At 45.7% G+C, this 19,278-nt stretch overlaps 1 long non-coding RNA gene across 1 annotated transcript; it reads right to left on the bottom strand.

Annotated features, from left to right (window-relative positions):
* Positions 1 to 2,464: 2,464 nt before the first annotated feature.
* LOC105505485 lies at positions 2,465 to 12,758 on the bottom strand. The gene is made up of 2 exons (XR_001000754.1): positions 12,564 to 12,758; positions 2,465 to 2,636 (listed from the first exon to the last, which is right to left on the bottom strand). It is a non-coding gene; the product is annotated as an uncharacterized LOC105505485 (long non-coding RNA).
* Between the last annotated feature and the right edge of the window lie 6,520 nt (positions 12,759 to 19,278).

The raw sequence follows: 19,278 nt of genomic DNA, 5'->3' as shown, positions 1-19,278 counted from the left end.
GCCTAAATTTCAAGTTGCATTGTAATTCCCAATGCTGAAGGTGGGGTCTGGTGGCAGGGGTTTGGGTCATGGGGGCAGATCCCGGTCTTGGTGCTGTGTTTGTGATACTGGATTCTCATGAGATCTGGTCATTTAGAAGTGTGTGGCACCTCCCCTACCCCCATTCTCTCAATTGGTCTCGCTTTCACCATGTGACCTGCAAGATCCCGCTTGGCCTTCCACCATCAGTAAAAGCTTCCTGAGGCCTCCCCAGAAGCCAGGTTTCCTGTACAGCCTGCAGAACCATAAACCAATTCAGCTTCTTTTCTTTATAAATTAGTCTCAGGTATTTCTTTATTGCAATGCAAGAATGGACCAATACAAAGGGCATCCCCATTCTGTGCCTGCAACATCTGCTCAGCATCCAAAGGCCCCCTGGCTTCAGGTGGTCACCACTTACACAGAGTGTTGAATAACCAGACAAAACTTTCTGCCCTCACCAAACTTACGCTCCACAGGAGAGAGAGAGACAGTAAATCCTCAAGGAAGAAACACTTACAGAATGTCAGTGGTGGTAAGTGTTAGCAGGAAAATAAGCAAGGAACGATCCTGTGATATGCAGGTGTGATGGGGAATTTTAGATCGGGTGGCCAAAAGGTGAATTTTGGGAAAAGATGGAAAATGATGAAGGAGACAGCCATGGGGCCAGCTGGTGGGAGAGCAACTGGGGCGGAGCTAACAGCAGGTGCACAGACCTGAGGCAGAGAGCACCTGGCATGTGCCTGGAGGAAGCCAGGGTGTCTGGAGTGGAATGAAGGTGCTGGGGATGGGAATGAGTTCAAAGAAGCAATCGGGGCGAGGGGCATAGAGTCAAAGGGGATAGATTTCATAAGGAATTTGAGGCCATTATAAGTGCAGGCATTTTCTCTCTGAATGAGATGGAGACTCACTGCATAAGGAATTTGAGGTCATTATAAGTGCAGGCATTTTCTCTCTAAGTGAGATGGAGACCCAGTGCAGTGATTACACCCCAGCAGAATCCCTCTCCTGTGGGGTTGTGATAGGCTGGGTGTTGTGGGGGCGGCCTCATGAGAAGGGCAGAAGTGGGGAGACCACTTAGGGAGTTCTTGCAGTGATCCAAGAGGCTTGCTTCCGGATGGTGGTAGTGGTCAAATTCTGCATATATTCTAAAGGTGGAGTTCTCAGGCCATACAGATGGACCAGATATGAGGAATGACTCAAAGAGAAGTATCAAGAATGGCTCCACAGGTTTTGCTGAGTCACTGGAAGAGCTGAGTTAACAGAGAACAGAAAGGCTGCCCACGTGCTCATTTGAGAAGGGAATATCAGGATCTCAGTTTGGACCGTGGGAAGTTTGAGGTGACCGATCGCCATCCAAGGGGAGCAGGGAAGCGGGCAGTTTGGGCAATGGGTGGGAGGTCAGGGAAAGGTCTGTGCAGGAGAAAACACATTTGGAAGCCATGAGCATAGAGATCGTTTTGGAAATCATGATTTGGCAAGAGATTATTTAGTGAGTGAGGCTGGACCAAAAGGAGGAAGGGCCCAAGGTCTGAGTTGAGGGCTCGGCAACACCTGGGTTTTGGGGAGACAAGACTGAAACAGCAAGATAGTCTGAGAAGGAATGGCCAGAGAAATGGGAGGGGAGCCCAGCCAGGTACATCCCTGAGGCCCAGCAATGGGCCCCACATGCTGCTGAGCACCCAGGGGAAGGTGTCTTGAGGAGCGGCAGAGGGTGTGAGTCACCAGTGACCTTGGGGTGGTTAGGACAAAGTCCCGATTGAGTGAGTTCTCGAGAAAGCAGGAGATAAGCAGAGACAGCAGGCATTGCCTCCTCTTTTCAGTAGTTCTGCTGTAAAGGGAGAGGAAAAATGGGGGCAGGAGCTCAAGAGGAAGTGGGGTCAGGAATAGGTCCTTAAGACTGAGAGAAATCACATCAGGTTGGCGTCACAGCCACATGGCAGAGATGCAACGGTGCAGCTGCTTGTGACAAGGAAGTGTTCAGAGGATGTACATGTGGATCAGGGTCTCATGTCTACAAGTGGGGAGCTGAGGCCTGAACCAGCACTGCGCTGCATTTTTAAAGAATCTTGCTCCAACCAGGAAGCCATGGAGTTTTGTTGAAAAAGAACCTGACCTTCCGCCCTAAGTGACCCCTCTCTTCTAATTCTGTTGAAAGTTCTCCTCCTCTAGGAAGCCCCTCCTGACCAATGTGGATTGGTGTCAGGCACTGACATATGGAAGCCCTGCAGAGCTGCCATGAGTACCAGCCCAGTGGTGTGCATGTGACTTGCACTGAAGTCATCTTCTCTGCAGCTGAGTCTTGATGCGGAGCACCTAGAAGGCAGGGAATATGCTGGCTACTTTGCTGTTTTCTTTATATCTCCTGGAGCTATCTACCCCTGGTCTCCTTTCCTTCCCCCTATACACACACACACACACACACACACGCGCGTGCGCACACATGAGATGTTTAAAGAGTTATTGGACATTAAAACATAAATCAGCATTCAGAACCTCTGCTTTCATGAGGAAAGGCCTTGAGGGCAGTGGAGGAGGCGGCTGGACTGTAGATCCTTACTTGGGATGGGCAGAGTAGGTTCCTGGTTATATTGGCTCTTCTTTTCATCATCCAGTTCCTGCAACACAAAGCCTGGAGAGGCACGAGGAAGCCCTTTGCTAGCATAAGCTTTATGTGTTTTCTAGTTCAATAAGAGATTGGTCATTGATCTTGCCTTTTGTTTTATTCATTTTACTTTTCTTCTTTAAGTGATTACTTATGAGTTGTTTGCCCTGAAAGCAATTTCTTATGTGTTCATTTATCAAAATAACAACAACAATTTATCCAAGGTCAGAACAGCATAAACCACAAACTGCAAACGAGGTCATATTCCCATTTCACAGATGGCAAAACTGAGGACTGTGAAAGGTGACATGCTCTTGTTGAGTGATGGGCCCCAGTGTCAAGCAATAAACAAGATCTGAGATGGAAAGCCAGGATAACAGGGTTCTTAGACTTCTGCTGGATGTGTTCAAAAGCTCCAGGCCAGCCTATATTAAGTGAGGAAAGTTGAGATCCATAGAGATTGATTCCTGCTCTTTTTCCCCAAGTTCCAATTTCTTCTCCAGGGCTTCTAGTTCCCTTTTGTAATTCTTTCTATATACCTGTGATTAACTTTCTTTTCTCAATCGAATATTTCAGCTGAAATAAGGAGGAACACCATTTGGCTTGATTTTAAAAGGCTCCAAGTAGGTGTGCACCTGTCTGGAAAGTACTTGTAATGTGGAATTAAGGACAAGACTCCAGCTTTAAGGCAACTGTTAAAGGAACAAGTAATGGAAAGTTGCCTTTCACATCTCACTCATTTTAGACACATTCTAGTTAACTCTGCCGGAAAAATAATTGGCTTAGATTGGGTCGATCCAATTGAGGATCTAAATAACCTCGCTTGAGTGGTATTTATATTTCAGCTTCTGGTTTTGGGTGAAGTTATTATGTGGCTTGAATGCTAACTGCACACTAAGTGAGGACAAAAATAATACCAAGGCCCATCAAATGATATCGCTTGCTCTTAATCTCCTTGTAAATAAGTGCATGGGGAGTTTTTCAAAAGTTCATTTTGCACAGGTGGTTTCTCAAAAGTTCATTTTAAGCTGTTTGTTGGGAACTTGCCTTATTTCCCTAAAGAAATAGTGTTCTGGTTAGTGGTAAACTCCACTGGTCAGAGTCATAATAAAAGTCCAATTCACCTAAGCTCTAATGTAGCTGGGCAAAAATATTTACAGAACCAGCCAGAATCCTGGGTCCTGGGTGGCAGATGCTATTTAGGTTAAGAAAAAGAAAGAAGAGGAGGAAGATGATGCCCTACTCCCACCCCTTTCCTGGGACACAGACCCCTCCATGTCAGTGTCCAGAGAGAGGTCAGGCTGAGAGTGGTGCCCAGGACAGGGCCTTCACTGGACAGGCTGGTTGGGGCAGAAGCAGAATGGCCCTTAGCTCCACAAAGATGGCTAACAGGTGCAGTTGACTCCCAGAGTTGCTGGGAGTTGAGAGGAGTAAACAGAATGACTGAGCAGAAGTCCTGGTATGAAGGCGCAGTGATTCACACCTGTAATCCCAGCACTTTGGGAGGCTGAGGTGGGCTGATCACCTGAGGTCAAGAGTTCAACACCTTGATCAACTAGCTTGACCAATATGATGAAACCTCTTCTCTCTTAAAAAAAAAAATACAAAAATTAGCTGGGCTCTGGTGCGGTGTGCCTGTAATCCCAGCTACCCAGGAGGCTGAGGCGGGAGAATCGCTTGAACCTGGGAGGCAGCAGTTGTAGTGAGCTGAGATTGCACCACTGCAGTCCAGTCTGGGCAACAGAGGGAGACCCTGTCTCAAAAAAAAATAAAAAGAAAAAAAAAAGACTGGCTAGTAGAATTAGCATCTGAGAGTCAGCGTAGAAACTGGGGCAAATTCTGAAACTGAGTCTAGTAACTAAAAGAGAGTGAAAAACACATGGGGGGCAGGAGGCAGCCACATAGAAAGTGGCTTTCAAACTAGGAGGGTCAGAGTGGGAGAGGATAGGGCTGAGGGAAGCGTTTGGGGTGCACAAGGGAGAGGGAACCCAGGCTGGAGTCCGTGGGTCAAGACAATTTAGTTACAACCGTTTTTTTCCATGTGAAGTCTTTTCCTTTCCTATTCCTTAAGGCAACCACATTTTCAGCAGCATTTTCACATCAGTGAGTTTGTCTCTGGCCTCTGCACCCTCTCCCATTCCCTGGTGCCCATCCTCCACTCCTCCGTGACCCTCATCTGAGCCACCCTTAGGCTCTTGCTGCAACTTCTCCCCCATATCTGTCTGTGCTCCTGCTGGGACTCCTTCCCCTGCTCTCTCTGCCCTGCTTGTCAAGCTCCAGGCAGTCCTGCAGATGAGCTGAACATTCTCAAGAAGGAAAGGACTTCTATTATGTAGAAATGATCAGTCACCCTGGTTCTTCTTCCAGAAGGGTTTGCATTCTGAAAGGACACTTGTCAGCCAAGAGAAATCTATAACTGGTGAATCTGAAGTCATACTACATGAAAGCAGTGAAGTGGAGCGGGAGGGAGGGAGGAGAGAAGAGGGAGATTTTTAGGCAGCGAGGTGAACATTGGGCAGATTGATCCTGCCCAAGAATCTTCCCTGAGGTGCAGCTCGCAGAATTGGGGCTCCTTGCCCAAGCTACAGGTTTTCTAAAAGCTCTAGATTTTCACTGCATTTCCCACTGCTGTAGTAGGAACTAGCATACTGGGGACTGGGGCACAGGAAAAATGATAGTAAGATCAGCTAAAATCTCCTGAGTACTCCCTGGGTGCCAAGGATTGCTATAAGTGTTTTAATGCACATCATCTTTTAAGCTTCACAGCAATCCTATGAAGAAGATGCTGTCAGTCATCTTTCCCTGTATTACAGCTGAGGAAACTGAGGCACGGAGAGGCTGGGTAACTTGAACCAAGCCATGTTGCTAAATGTGGCAGAGCCAGGATCTGAAGCATGCCCAGCTGACCCAATACTTCCGCCTTTGACCTTGACCTTCTTCTGCCTATGAAGGTAGAGAAAGAAAGGGTGGCTTACAGGCACATCGCTTTGTAGCCTGGTAGCTTTGCATCTGTGCCTTCCAGTTACAGGGGTCTGAGTTGAGCTAAGGAAGTGAGCATGAGGAAGAAGAGGAACTCAGTGAAGACAAAAGCCAGAAGAAATGCAACTGGCAGAAAGGAGTAGGCTCAAGTGTTAAGCTGGCCAGCGGGGCAAAAAGGCTGGTCAGGGAGTGACTGAGAAGACATATCTACAGGACAAAGACCAAGGATTCTACATGGACAGAGCCTGGAAGAAGATGAAGTGGGGAAAGACTTTGCACATAGATGGGATTGAGGTGATGAGTTTATCTAAGAACAGGAATGAGGTAGCAGCCAAGGCATAGTGATGTGAGGGAAGGAGGGAGAATGGAGAGGTGGATAGGGCTGACTGCCATACACTTCTCTAGACAGGTGAGTTTTCTGCGAAGAGGAGAATCTGATGGTCATAGAAGCTGAGCAGGCAAAAGACTCTTTGGTTATGATTATCTGAGAAATCATTCTTAGAACATAATCTTGCTGTGGGCCATGTACCATGAGCCTGGCTCTGTATGAGGAATTTTACGTGCATCATTCTAACTCTGTCAACCGTTGAAGTTAGATAGTGACGCTTCCATTTTACCAAAGGAGGAAATTAAGCCCAGAATGGTTAAGTGACCTGCCCTAGATCATACCATTAGTAAATTACAAAGTGGGAATGTAAAACCAAGATGAGCTTGCGCATTACTTAAGCACAGGCTAAGCTGCTGTGACACAGACATCCAAAGAACAGTGAGTTAGATAAGATGGAAGCTTATTTCTCCTTCCTGTAATAAACTGGAGGTCAGAGGCCCATGAAAGTGGAGTGGCTGTGCTCCACAATATCATGTCATTTCAGACATCTGACTTTCTTCGGTTGTATGGCTTTGCAACATCTTAAGGAGCTGTCCTCATCTGCACAGGTGAAGCTGGATCCTTAGAATACCAGTGTCCTTGTGGGAAAAACTCCAAGCAAATGACCTTATTGTGAATAATATGAGCTTTAATGAGATTGCTGTTGCTCCCATTGGATTGTCTGAGCTTGGTCATCGTCTCACATCGGGCTGCAAGAGTGACCAGAGAACCTGCAGTCAGGTGGCCGTGTGCGCCAATGACACCGGGGCTCTCATAGCAAAGGAAGAAGACTGTCAAAGCTTTTGATGTTTTGGCCACATAATGTTGTCTCTGGTTTTGCAGATGAGAGGCTGTGCATTTGGGCTTGAGCTTGGGCTTGTGCTTATGAGAGGACCACGGGGAGGCAGAGCAATGATGTTGTTAGGATTAAATGACAACCAGGCTTCTGTTATTTCTGGAAGGTATTTTTCCATGACTCAAGGGGGGGGGGGAGTTCCTTGTTGTTGAGATATTTGGCTCTTGGAGAAGGTTCAGAAGAGCTACCTTGGTAGTCAGAGGAAGGTTTGTATTTTCTCAATATTAACATGACTCAGAATCAACATGGAAAAAATTTCAGTATGCAAACTACAAGGAAGAAAATCAAAATTACCTGCTGTTTCTCCACCCAGAGAGACCCCTGATTAGTGACCTTTCTCCTACACAGACAGGCACATATACCTTTTATTTTTTGCAACATTTGAATGATGTGAACATACAATTTTGTGTCTGGCTCTTTTTCCTGTCTGGGACATGAGCAGCTGCCTGTGGCTATGGCGAGAAGAAAAGCTTACTTTCCTCTAGTGCTCTGTGTTGCAGCTGTGCACTGACTACTGGTTGTAGCATGAACAGATGAATACAGCACCAGGGGCTCCATCCAGGGCCCTGGGGTGGCCCCGCACAGGGGGCCTGCGCAGGCAGAGGTCGGGTGGAGAGTGGTGGGCCGATGGGGGCTCTCCAAGGTCCCCCTCCTCCCCAGGGCCTCCCACACTGTGCAGCTCCAGCTCCTTGGAGCTGTCACTTCCAACATGTTATTTTCCCATCTCTCTAGATAGTCAGAACCACTGCCTGTTTAAACCAGCAAAGGAGATGTCTCCTGTGATGCCAGGGCTGGGAAGGGGCGGAACTGAAGATTGCCTCTTACTCCCCAGCCAGTGGAGGTGCAGCGGGTCTCCCTTGGGCTCAGGTGAAGTGTAATTGGAAGATGGTCTCTCCACATTCATGCTCTCCTCACCTGGGACTAGGAATAAGAAAGGCCCACAGCCTGCCCCACCTTGGAGCTGAGGCAGCCTCCATCCCATCGGGTCACCCCTGGTTTCTGCACTCTCCTCCTGCCACCTATGCAATCAAGAGGTGCAGAGGCTCCAGGCGAGGCGAGCCTGTGTTCATTCTTAGGTGGACAGGTGGCACATTTCTTTCTCTCCAGAGCCTCAGAACGTCTCACAGAGGCATGGCGTCATCTCTGTCTTAAAACTTCCCAGACAAGGGGATCAGCCCCTCTTCTAGGGGGAAGTCAGGTTGTCCTCACAGGTGAAAGGCCTTGGCCTTGGGCTGCTGATGAGCAGAGCCTGGGGCGTGTCAGTCCTCCCCTCCCAGCCTGATGAGCCCACGCAGAAACAAAGGATGGAAGGAAGCTCGTTCCCCAGCTTTAGCCTCAGCAGTGTGCTCAGCCTCCTCTTTGGTCTTCGTGTACCTTTGATGTAGACTTCGGAACTTCCTGAGAAGGCAGGAGGGAGCTGTGGGGAAAGGAACGACGTCTCTTTCTGGAGTCGTTGCCAGCACTTGGGTCATGCAGGTCCTTCTCTGTGTCTCCTCCTACTGGAATACTCAACACATCCTCTCAGCTGATAACAATATCTAACATTAATAAGTATAATGTTTCCCATATACGTGTGTGTGTGTATTACTTTTAAAAATGATTTGTTGTATATTTCATAAATGAAGTAAAACTTCATAATAATCCTGAAATAAAGGTCAGTGGGATACATCAAATGAACTTATTTAATCTATTTATACAGTTTGACATGTATGTAAATACAGCTAAAGAAAAGAATGGCAGGCATGGATCTCTTCAATTACTGTAGGAATCGTTCAGCACCATGCCAAAATATTGAACCCAAAGCCTTCAGTCCTAAAGTTTGTTCTATGAGCTAGAACGTTATCACGATGATCATTTTCAGGCTTGCACAAGGAGAACACAGGTGTGCTGTGGTCATGTTATCAACAGGAAAAAAATCACTTTTGTGTGTGTGCGTGTGTGTGTGTGTGATAGAGTCTTGTTCTGTCGCCTAGGCTGGAGTGCAGTGTTGTGATCTTGGCTCACTGCAACCCTCTGCCTTCTGGCTTCAAATGATTCTCATACCTCAGACTCCCAAGCAACTGGGATTACAGGCATGCATGACCACGCTGGCTAATCTTTTTGTATTTTCAGTAGAGACAGAGTTTCGCCATGTTGGTCAGGCTGATCTTGAACTCCTGAGCTCAAGAGATCTGCTTGCCTCCATTTCCCAAAGTGCTGAGATTACAGGCATGAGCCATGGTGTCCGGCCCCAAGTTGTTTAATCATTTTTAGCTCAGGGACAGACAAATATTTACTTTCCTACTCAAAATGCATGATAAGGTTAATTGAGTTCATAAATATTATTGATGGGGTAATAAAGAGTTTACCAGATGCACAACTCAGACCATAGAGGGGTCTTCCATATGTAGCACAAGTGGCGAGAAAAGCAAATGGGGAAAGTTTACTATATCATAATACATTATATATGTATATGCTTGCTATGTATATTACATATGTAGTAAGTCTATATAGTGCTTGCTACATGATTACTATACTCTTTTATATATATGCCTACTATATATATGCTTACTATATGTTACATGTCTATGGTAAGCACTATGGTAGTTGTGTAGTAAGCACTATAATAATGTATATATGTATGATAAACACTATATATATATATATATATGGCACTATTGTAAGCACTTTGCAACTATTCATCTATTCAGTTATCAATCTTCACAACAAACCATGAGTGGATTCCATTATGATTCCATTTTAACATGAGGAAACGGAGGCCCTGTGCCAGCTAGTTACATTTGCTCCCACAGATCCACTTGGCATGCTCCCCACCTCTGGCATGCCCTTCACTCCAGGAGCCAGGTCTAGCTAGACCACACAGACAAGCTTCTGTGTTCTGCACTTTTGGTTGGGTTTAGCCAGTGAGGAGCCTCATCAGGAGAATGGAGGGAGAGAGGGGAGAGTGAGGACGTGCACCTGTTACCCTGGCTTCCTCCCTACAAGAAAGATGACGGTGACTGTCTGGGTTCCCCCACCTGAGGACATGGCTGCTTTCAGAACAAGGCTCTGCAGCCTCTCTCTCCCTATGTTCCTTCTGACTCAGTGCTGGGGACAACTCTAACACTGCTGGCCCTGTGTCCCTGCACTGGCGCCTGTTTTTCCCATGCTCCGCCCACATCTTATAAATGATCGTTTTATAAATACTCCCTCCAGTGACCCTAATTTGGTGTTCCATCTGTTTCCTACTGAAACTCTGACTGATATGGCCACTATGGGATTTAACTCATTTGCACAAGATCATCCAGCCAGGAAGGGACAGAGCTGGGGTCTGAACCCAGGAAGTCCATCCTGGTGTCTGTGCTTCTAACTGCCGCCCGAACCTCTCTTCCTCTCTGTGGAAAGAGCACTGGTCAGGAACCAGGGTGCTGGTTTGTACTCTTCTGCCAACTGGCCATGCAGCTTTGAGCAAATAATGAGATCTCAGTTTCTGTTTCTCAGGCATACAATGAGGTGGTTGCAGTTCCTTTTTGTTCTAACACATGGCTTCCCAAATTCCAGCTGTAAGTCAGTCTCTTGCAGCCCTGCATTTCCTAGGACCTTTCTTTGCTATTAGTTGTCGCTGTGAAAGCACAAGTTACATTTAACTCCCTAAAACAACTGAGGACACAGTTTGCAGGGGCAGTGTTGTACTAAATAAAGCTGTGCTCCATTGTGAAGGTGTTCCGCCTCAGGAAACTGCTCTTTTCTCATTCGAGTTCAAATGTGGTCCCAATTTGCTTGTCTTGTTTATTTATGTCCCTTCCCTCTGAACTCCATTTAATTAAATAACCAAAAAAAAAAAAAAGCTGTATTCACTGTGAGTTGCCGTCTTCATTCAAAAAAATGCTGAGCACACCAAAAGCCAGCAAAGTTCTTGTTTTTGCAACTCAGTGAAGCCTGCTTTCTTTTTCATGAACACCAAATGACTGCATGCATGCCAACCACGGAAATTAGGATTTGGTTTTGGTTGGCAAAAACGATCATTGACCTGAATCAAATGTCAGTTTTACTCTAGGGGCAAGAATTTTGTGATTGAAGAATACTGTTCAGGGGTAGGTTCTGCCCATTAGTTTCCCAGGGAGCTGCGCACAGTGGGTTGGAGCAAATAGCAAGAGTGAGGGAGGCTTGAATGGGACTAAAGGGGACACAGTGTTGGGACACACCACATGGGAGACGGGGAACACAGCTTGGAGAGATCTTCTGGATGCAACCACCACAAAGGAGGATAACTCACAAGTAATCCTGCTGCCGCCACCCCTAGCCTAACACCAAAGCAGGGGAAGGCCGAGAGACACCGGATTGATAGCATTTATTTAATGTGAAAAATGTTGGAGGGTCTTAGTGGACCACAAGTTCACAAAGTTGGTGATCCTTCAAGACAAAGAGGTCAAGGGTCCAAAAACTTAACGTTTTAATCCAAAGTTATAAAACTTGGGCAAAGCCATGGCTCAAACTCAGATTTTCTTTCTGTAAAGTCCATGCTCATTCCTTTATCCTGTATACTCCAGACCTGGAGAATCGAAAATATGTGTAGATTCTCAGGCCCCATTCCTGACCTCCTGAATCAGAAAATTCACAAGGGTAGCTTAGGAATCAATATTTTTGCTTTGGAATGCATCAAAAGGGCACAATGTTGGAATTAGAACCTAAATAATCAGGGAATGGGCGGAGTACATGGGGCCCAGTGGAAACTAGAGTGGCCATTAGTTGATAATGGCCAAAACTGAGTGATGAGCACATCAGGTTAATTTCACTATTTTCTCTACTTAATAGGCATCGTGGGAGGGACTGAGTAAAGTGTCTCTAAAAGGGACGTAAGTGTTATCTTTTTCCCAAACAGTCAGCAGAGCTGTAGCCATCAAGCATTATGCAATGTGGGAAGCAAAGTGCTGGAAGAATCTTGAAAAGCTGAATCTCCCCGCTGCATGCTGGCATCATCACCATAACCACTCTCTTCAAGAGGATCATCTGTTTGGGGCAGGATTTTCTCTTCTCCTGGGCTGTTACTAAATAACCAGCAGAGGGAAACACACAAGAAAGTTTGGCACACTGGATGTTTTCCCAGGCTCAGCACAACCAGCTCCACCTGCTCAACGTCACACGAAGAGAGTCAACACTGCAGCACCAGACACAGGCAGGGGCCAGCCACCCTGGTGTTGGCAAACAGCCCACCCAGGAGACAGAACTCCAGGTCAGCCTGGCAGTTCACATCATGTGCGGGGACAGCGGGTAGCAGCGGCAGCAGAGCGCACGAACACGCTGGCTTTGGGGAGATGCAGACCTAGCACCAAGTCTGGTTTGGTCATTGCTGTGGGCAGGTTGTCAAATCTCTGGGATCCTCCGTTTTCTTATCTGTAAAATGAAAATGATAATACAGTCGAGCATCCCTACTCTGGAAATCCAAATCCAAAATGCTCCAAAATCCAAAACTTTTTGAGCATCAACATAACACCACCAGTGGAAAATTCCAACCTGGCTTCATGCGACAGGTTACAGTCACAACTTTGTTTCATGCACTAAAGTATTTAACATATTACATAAAATCACTTTTGGGTTGTGTGCTGCATATGAGGTGTATACGAAACATAAATGAATTTCATGTTTAGACTTCAGTCCCATCCCCAAGATATCTCATTATGTATATGCAAATATTCCAAAATCTGAAAAAAATCCAAAACACTTGTGGACCCAAGCATGTCAGACAAGAGATATTCCACCTGTAATACTGCTGGGGTCCTGGCTTGGGAGGATTTCTGAAGGTGGTGCATGGGAAGCATTTAGCAGAGGGTCTCATGCATGAGGAATGGGAGTTATTCTTCTTATGGAATCTCCTCTCTGGCTCTCCAGCCTCCTTGGAGCGGAGGCTGCCCAGTCTCTGCCTGCAGCCCCATCTTCCACTTCAGTGTGCTCCAGCGGACTCTGGGGCCCAGAGCTGCATCTCTTTGCCTGAAGCCTTTCTCCGTAGCTACAGAAGGTCATTCTGCCCCCAGGCAAGGCAGTCCAGGAGGAGAATTAATGACAGAAGCAGTCTTTGAATCCTGCACAGTAACACTGAAGCCTCTTCCACCCACAAGGTGTGTGTTTTCTGCAGGCTCCCAGCTCCCTGTGGCATTAGGCTCCCATTACCCACAGCCATGGCTGCTGTGATAACACACCCTGTGATGATCGCATCCCCTTTCCTGTCTCATTTCATACTCTCCTAATGATGTTTTCCTTCACCTCCCAAAGAAGCAACATGTGCTTGAGCCCTTTCCCAGGGATCGCTTCTGGGGGTAACTCAAACTAAGGCACTGCTCCCTACCCTCCACGTTCTGAGTTCTTCAGTATCTCAGGCTCCTCACTCAAGCTGACGTCAGATCTCATGTCTCCCTCCTCCTGTCCTTTTGGTGGTGGCCGCTGTGTGCCATGGCCAGATGTCCAGTGGAGGCCCCTCATCACAGCTGTGGCAGATGTGAACTGCGTGCCCCTGCCTTAGGTGCAGCCTGAGTGGGGTCCCACCCCACAGTCTAAAGCCTCTGAGGTGCTCCCCTGCATTCCTGCAGGTAGGCTGTGTTTCTTGAAGAAATGCAGAATGTGCTTCTTTCCCTCAGCTCTGTCATCTGGATCCTAAAGCAGCCCACAAAGCAGTCACTTGGGCCCATCCCAGACCAGCCCTACAGCCCTGTGGTGCCAGCTGGCTCAACAACACATCTTTATTTGCCCCATCCACCTCCCAAATAAATCACTGTGCTCAAATCTTTGCCTTGGGATCTGCTTTGGGGGCCCCCCAAACTGAGACAGCTGGTGTTTGAAGCATTCTTGGTAGTAGAGTTTCATAGGATTCTGCTCTTGGATCCTTTGCTGCTCAGAGGGCAACAAGGCCCCAGTTCTTGGTGGTAAGTGGGTGGTGATGACTCCTTGGCATACATCGTAACTGTTAAGAATGTCTTCACTTGGTGAATAAGCTACTGCAGCTCCACCCAGTAAGCAGCCGACATGCCAGGGTGGATGCAGGTCTTTGGAATACTGCTCTCTGACGCTGTGGCTAGGACTTCCCACCTACCACATTTCTGCCCTGCCAGTGGCTCCCAGTTAGGCTCTGGTGGGGGGTGGGCAATGGGAAGCTGGAGGAAAACTGGAGGCTCGACAAGAAAGAAGGGACATGCTCCTTCTCGCCTCCTCCCTTCATCTGGTGTCAGGCTCATCCCAGCAATGATACACCACCTTTGCAGTTACAACACTTGGTTGCAGTAGCAACAATTGGTTCCAGCTAATGGCTTTGCCCAAACCAGCTTCATGGCACCCCTCAGGGATACAAGCACCAGTTAGCTGGCTCCCTCTACTTAGACAAAACTCTTTCCTGTGTGCCCCACCCCCAGTACTGGGGTGATAGCTGCTTCCTGCCATTACCACCTCTGTGATACCTCAGTGAGGGTGGCCAGCAGTCCTGGTCTGCCTGAGACTAAAGTTTTTCCCAAAGCACAGTGCTTTAAGTGCTAAAACTAGAACAGTCCTGGGCAAACTGGGATGGTTGTTCACCCTATCTCAATGTGCCCATTTAGACCTGTCTGGTTCCTCAATTCTTGGTATTAAATTCTCTCTGTAAAAATAACTGATGTATTTTAAAACTCCTGGCTGGAGCCTGGGTGATACAGGAAGAAGTGCAGGTGCTAGAGGATGCACCAGCTTGTGCAATAATATCACTAGCATTTGAGAGCTATGGTGGTGATGGTATATACAAGTGTGGTGGAGATGACTGGGGATTGTTAGGTGCATCAATGCCCTGAAGGGGGAAAATGGCCCAGCCTGAGTCAGCTAACGATCAAAGCAAGCACAAAATTAGAAGCCAGAAAACCTCTATGGCAGCATGTAACACCTAGAGCTCTGCCTAATGCACTGCCAAGAGAGTGCCTTACAGCTTGCAAACAATAATGACCTCCTGTTAATGCCAGAACTGCCTTGGCAGCAGAAAGGGTAGAATGTCTAGCAAGGTAGGCATACAAAAATGGATTTATTATGTAAGACCAGAGAATCTACCAATTAACCAGGCTCTGTAACTGTACGGCACAGCCTGCCGAAAATTAAGCTTATGATCTGACAAAAGAATAGCAAAGTCTGAATTTATGGCTCCAGCAAATGTTCTATGCCAAAGTCAAGCAGCTGATAAGGAGGAGGGGACCTGAGGACCTGAAGTGAGGACTTTCAGGTAGATGTGCTTCGGAACCTTCAATCCTCAGATTCTCTGGAATCTCTGGGCTTGCAGAAGTGGCCCACTTCCCTTATAGAGAGAAAAGCCTTCCCTTACCCCAAGACCACACAAAGTCCTCACTCAAGGCAGAGGCTTTCTGAGATGATGAGTGCCCTTCTCAAGATTTCCTCCATCAGCCCTCACAGCTTCTAGACCAGGGGTCAGCAGACTTCTTTTGTAAAGAGACAGCAAAAAATTTAAGCTTTGTGGTTTGTACAGTGTTTGCCATGATTCAACTCTTCCAGTGTATCACAAAGGCAGCATAGACAATATGTAAATGAATGGGTCTTTCAATAAAACTTTATTTACAAAAACAGACAGTATTTGACACATGGGCCATAGTTTGCCAATCCCCGTTTAGGCCAATAATTGGTACATACCTCAGAATGTTAGATGAGAGAAGTACTGTCATTGTTTCAGAAAGGGATGTAGCATCTAGCTAATATGTACCAACATGACCCTGGAAGACATGTTTGGGGCTGCATTTTGAGTATGCTGGACTGAAGGAGAGTTTATGGATATGTGAGCTATCTCCTGTGGCTCAGGATGCAGTATCCTGGCAAGAACACCTAAAACCAGTTCTGATGCACTGCCAAGATAGTGCCTTACAGCTTGCAAGCAATAATGACCTCTTGTTAATGCCAGAACTGCCTTGGCAGCAGAAAGGGTAGAATGTCTAGTGAGGTAGGCATACAAAAATAGATTATGTAAAACCAGAGAATCTGCCAATTAACCAGGCTCTGGGAGAGCCCAGAGGGTTTGCTCTCCATTAGTAATATAAGGAATATGTCAGTTAGGGGGCCATCAACATTGTTGAGAAACTTCTGGTGATTGACCTTTCTAGGCTGCTATGGGTCTGGGCTCCCTCTTAGTGTCATTGGGTATGATGGGATTCAAGAACAGCACAGCACAGTTGGCAGCACTTACCCATCAAAGGCAAAGTAGACAAATGATTGTAACAGCAGCAAAGTTAGAAGGACAATCTGGGCTCTTATCTGCAGGAATCAGGGAGTAGCAACTAATAGACTGTGGTGTTCCCAGCAGTGAGACTGGAACATATTGTTTGAGCTATGTAACTAAAGATCAAAAGCTGATGAGCAGAAGACTGATGTCAGCTGTTGCAATGAAAAATCTTGATCCTTTGCCCAGTTTCCAGACCTAAGCCACTTGTTAGACCCAGAGGCTGTATTGAAAGAGAGGCTGGGTACCCCTGAGAAATGACCTTGTATTGCCACATTAAGCATACACAGTAGCGATACCCCCTATCTATTACCAAAGATCTATGGGCATTCCTCCTGAGGACTCAGATCTTTGAAGAGCTGTGGACACAAGATCTGAGCTGAAGCTGATACCATGGGACCAGTGCCATCACAACACCCTCTGTTGATGTGAGGAAAGTCCTGGCTTCAAATCTGTCTCCTAGTGAGGCCAATGGACCTATGCCCTAGCTGCTATTCATTTTCCTGGTCTCTGAGTTCATAATCAAAATAGACATACTTAACAGTGGGAGAACCTGTTATAAAATAAGAGCCATGATGCTATGAAATGCCTAGTGGATGTTCTAAAAAATTCCTCACCCCAGCCAATAGAAAATGAGAAATACTGTCTCTTTCTGGATTAAAATTCCACCCTCCAAGGCTCAAGGAAGGCAGACATTATGATGGTTCCCATCATATCCCTAAATAATTTACTAGTCCCATCACGCAAAAATGAGATGATGCATTGCAGATGAAGATGGACTACTCACAAATTAACCAAGTGGTAGCCACAATTACAAAAGCTGGAATAGATCAACACAACGTCTATCACTAAGTATAATAATCTGCCAAATGCATTCTCTCTCTCTCTCTCTCTCTCTCTCTTTTTGAGATAAGAGTGCCACTCTGTACCCCAGGCTGAAGTACACTAGCATGATCTTGGCTCACTGCAACCTCTACCTCCTGGATTCAAGTAATTCTCGTGCCTCAGCCACCAGAGTAGCTGGGATTACAGGCACGTGCCACCATGTCTGTCTGATTTTTGTATTTTTAATAGAGACGGGGTTTCATCATGTTGGCCAGATTGGTCTCGAACTCCTGACCTCAGATGATCTACCCACCTCGACCTCCCAACGTGCTGGGATTACAGGCATGAGCCACCAGGCCCAGCCATAGCAGATGCATTTTCTTAAATTTCTATTAGGAGAGAGGATCAGAAGCAACTTGCCTTTACTAGGAATAGAAAACAACATACATTCACAGCATTGGCCTAGAGCTCTGTGAATTTCCTACTGTTTGTCAAAGTATAATTAAAAGGAGTTTGGTTGTCTAGATATTCTGCAGAACATTCTGTTAGTCCACCATATTGAGGACATCATGGTAAGCAAACCCAGTTAACAGAAAATCTAAGTATTCTGAACACCCTGGTAGGATTTATACGCATCAGAGCATAGGAGATACACTCAAAAATCTTCAGGAACCTGCTACTGTGGCAGTTGTTAGAGGTCCAGTGATTTGGGGCATTTCAGGATAGCCCCTCCAAGCTGTAAGACAAAGGCATAACACTTATTAGAACACTTCAGATTTTGAAGATAGCATATACCACACTGAGAAATACTATTCCAACTCATTTACTGGTTTCCAGTTTTGAATGGAACCCAGAGAATCAAAAAGCTTTCCTTCCTCAGTGAATTGACACTTTTATCATCATGTAATGTTACTCTTGATCCCTCATATTAATTCTTTGTTCCAGAGTCTACTTTGTCTGATACTAACAAAGTTACTCCAATATTCTTTTGATTGGTGATTTCATAATACATCATTTTCTATGCTTTTACTTTTAAATTTTTTCTTTATATTAAAAGTATATTTCTTGTAAACAGCATAGTTTTTTAAAAAAATTCAGTATGACAATCTCTGCCTTTTAATTTGGGTGTTTAGACCATTTACATGTGATATATGTATGATATGGTTTGTATCAGTACAAATATTTAAAATGGTAGATTTAAATCTACCACTTTGCTAGCTGTTTTCTATTAAACTCACAAGTTTTTCATGGCCTTTTTCTTCTTTTTCTACCTGCTTTTCAGATTGAGCATTCTATGTTTTCATTTTAGCTCTATACTCAGTTTATTAATTATACTATTCTTTTTATTTTTAGTTGCTTTAGAGTTTACTGTGTACATATTTGATTTATTACAGTCTAATTTCAAATATTATGCCGTTTCATAAAGTTCTTGTAAAGCAAGAACTTTACAAAGTATACTGCCATATGTTTTATTATTGTTGTCTTAAACTCTAGAGTAGAGTACTTTGTGAGCCTTTTTGCTTTAGGCCAGTGATAGGCACACCAATTTGTGATTGCGCCAATTACAGCCTATCACTGGTTATTATAAATAAAGTTTTATTGGAATATAGCCATTTGTTTACATGGCAGCCTTCGGCTACAATGGCAGAGTTGAATGGTTGCACTGGAGACCATGGGCCCATGGGCCCACAAAGCCTAAGATATCTGCTATGTGGTCCTCTGTAGAAAGTTTATTAATCCCTGCAAATAGTCAACTATTTTTAAGGTAATTAATAATAGGCAAAAATGACCTTTATATTCACCATTTCTGAAGTTCATGTCTTTGTGTAGATCTAAGTTTCTGACTGGCATCATACTCCTGTCTGAAAAACTTCCTTTAATATTTCTTACAAGCCAGGCGTGGTGGCTCACGCCTGTAATCCCAGCACTTTGGGAGGCTGAGACGGGTGGATCACGAGGTCAGGAGATTGAGACCATCCTTGCTAACACGGTGAAACCCCGTCTGTACTAAAAATACAAAAAATTAGGTGGGTGCGGTGGTGGGCACCTGTAGTCCCAGCTACACGGGAGGCTGAGGCAGGAGAATGGCGTGAACCCGGGAGGTGGAGCTTGCAGTGAGCCAAGATTGCACCACTGCACTCCAGCCTGGGTGACAGAGCGAGACTCTGTCTCAAAAAAAAAATATATATATATTTCTTACAGATGAGGGCTGCCAACAATGAGTTCTCTAAGCATTTATTTGCCTGAAAAAGTCTTTATTCACCTCCATTTAAAAATGTATATTTGTTAGGTATGGAAATCTCTACTAATAGAAAATGTCTATCAAGACTTTAAAAGTCTTCCCTTGACTTCTGGCTTCCACTGTTTCTGGCCTCTTCCAATCAACTGGCATTTTAGCTGACTTTGCCTTACCTGCTTGT

The sequence above is a fragment of the Colobus angolensis genome, unplaced genomic scaffold (genome assembly GCF_000951035.1).
Source record: "Colobus angolensis palliatus isolate OR3802 unplaced genomic scaffold, Cang.pa_1.0 Scaffold126, whole genome shotgun sequence".
NCBI classification, from domain to species: domain Eukaryota; kingdom Metazoa; phylum Chordata; class Mammalia; order Primates; family Cercopithecidae; genus Colobus; species Colobus angolensis.
This window is presented reverse-complemented; position numbering and strand designations above follow the sequence as displayed.